The sequence below is a fragment of the Salvelinus sp. IW2-2015 genome, unplaced genomic scaffold (genome assembly GCF_002910315.2).
Source record: "Salvelinus sp. IW2-2015 unplaced genomic scaffold, ASM291031v2 Un_scaffold5415, whole genome shotgun sequence".
Classification (NCBI taxonomy): domain Eukaryota; kingdom Metazoa; phylum Chordata; class Actinopteri; order Salmoniformes; family Salmonidae; genus Salvelinus; species Salvelinus sp. IW2-2015.
In genome coordinates this window covers 16,435-18,899 of record NW_019946680.1, presented here as the reverse complement: position 1 = coordinate 18,899, position 2,465 = coordinate 16,435, and the positions used below count along the sequence as shown (strand labels likewise).

General features: G+C 44.7%; 1 pseudogene; it reads left to right on the top strand.

Annotated features, from left to right (window-relative positions):
• The first annotated feature begins 1,340 nt into the window (after positions 1-1,340).
• On the top strand, positions 1,341-2,015 carry LOC139026657 (XK-related protein 7 pseudogene; annotated as a pseudogene).
• The last annotated feature ends 450 nt before the right edge of the window (positions 2,016-2,465 follow it).

The following is a 2,465-nucleotide window of genomic DNA, read 5'->3' as shown; positions in this document are numbered from 1 at the left end:
GCATTTACATTTTTGTTCAGTGTGTATACTGTATTCTAATCAATGCCATTCCTATTTGACTTTTACTGTACAGACAGTCCATTCTAAAGTATTCAGACCCATTGACTTTTTCCATATTTTGTTACGTTACAGCCTTATTCTAAAATGAATTTAAATAAAATCATCTCATCAATCTATCTTTATTTTAAACAGAACTTTTAAATAAAAAACTGAAACACCTTATTTACATAAGTATTCAGATCTTTTTCTATGAGATTCGAAATTGAGCTCAGGTGCGTCCTGTTTCCATGGATCATCCTTGAGATGTTTCTACAACTTGATTGGAGTCCACCTGTGGTAAATTCAATTGATTGGACATGATTTAGGAGGGCACACACCTGTCTATATACGGTCCCACAGTTGACAGTGCATTTCAGAGAAAAAAAAAACAATAAGCACAGATCTGAGGAAGTAGGTACCAAAACATTTCTCCAGCATTGAAGGTCACCAAGAACACAGTGGCCTCCATCATTCTTAAAATGGAATACGTTTGTATTATTTTACTTTTAGAATTGTGTGTATTGTTGAGAATTGTTAGATATCACTGTTGGACCTAGGAACACAAGCATTTCGCTACACCCGCAATAACATCTGCTAAATATGTGTATGTGAACAATACAAATGGATTTGATTTCATTCAACACAGACGTGGTGAATTGGTGAGCTGACTTATGTAGAGAGCGGGGTGGTATTATATTCACCGTTCGTGATTCTGTGACCTATGTAACAGTATATAGCCAGTATATAACAGTATATAGCCTACTGTTAATACTGCTATGACAACCATTTGGACTTCTAGTAGACGCTACAATATTTCACTAACCATTCAATTAATTTATTTGGTTGTCTGAATGATAACGTTGTCATTTATATAGACAAAGAGGCCAGCCCAACAAACTTTAAAGTTTACAACAATAAAACGTACTCGGGAATATTGAAGCCTATTGATGATCCAATGAATGCGCTTGGATTATGACGTAATTAGCCTACACAGTCTTCGTTATGCCTGTGCGATCAGTCCTAGTCTTCATTAGACTACCCAACAGGAGTCCTTGGATGGCAAAGTATGATCTCCGGCATTGAAATAAATGATTGGCAAACGCTGTGTTATTCAATCAGACAATAATAAGCCTAGTAAGAATGTAATTACATATAATAGCCTAGCCATTGAAACGAGGAGTAGTTACTGCCTGTCTGAGTTCTCTCTCTCCCACGCGCTCACTCTCTCCCTTTCTCACACACGCCGACAGACCCTCTCACTCTCACTCTCTTCCTTTCTCACACACGCCGACAGCCCCTCTCACTCTCACTCTCCCTTTCTCCCTCGCCCGATCCCGACTCTCTTTCCGACAACAAACATGGCTGCAAAATCGGACGGAGCAGCCCTGTCTGTGCAGACTACCGAGAACCCCGTACCACCACCACTCCGATGTATGGTCGCAGCCGAGCCCGACAAGGGTCCCTCGTCGTGCCGCTATGCTTCTAAGCCCTACTCGCTCCTGGATTGCTGCTGGGTGTTGTGCTCACTGCTCGTCTTCTTTTCAGACGGGGCCACCGACCTGTGGCTTGCCGCGGACTACTACCTGAGACGGGACTACTGGTGGTTCGGGCTAACACTGGTCTTCGTGGTGGTTCCCTCCGCCGTGGTTCAGGTGTTGAGTTTCAGGTGGATAGTCTACGACTACTCGGATATCAGCAGCAGCAGCAGCGGGGCAGTGGCGGCAGTCAGTGCGGCAGCAGAGTCTTCCAGGGGAGGCGAGTGTAATTTCAGCACCAAGGGCAGCATCAACACCAACAAACAGCACGGTGGCGGAGCGGCCAATGCTGCTACTGTTGCCGGGGTTGGATGCTCGTCGGCAGGGCAGAATGCGGCGGGGGCTGGGACTGAGAGCGGCACCAGGACATGCTGCAGAGTGTGTATGTGGCTGTTCCAGTCAATTCTTCACCTCCTACAACTGGGCCAAGTCTGGAGGTAAATACAGATATACATTTATTATGCAGCATACAGCAGCCGTCTGATCAATATGAGACACGTGCACTTGAGTGTGCAAGCAGGCAGCCGTGCTCTGCACGCTCTCCGTGGAGGAGCAACACATCTCTGCTGTAGATACCGGTCAACCGGTCAGTCAGTCCACACGGTAAAGATGTTTCAGCCCAGACCCATGTTTAGAGAGGTTACATTTAAATATATGTCTCCTCTGTGTAGCCTATCAAAAATGTTCCGTTAGGATTGTGATGTTCTATGGTTATGTGAATCTCTATAGGATCATGTGCTTCTTTTTAGGGTTGTTTATGGTGTGAATATAAGGTTTGAGACTATGTTGGTCATGCCGAGCCTACCAGTAACCTCAACAGAAGGAAATACATGCCTACTACTACCAGTCATGGTCGAGTGATTCTCGAAATTGTCCTAGTGTGTGTGTGTG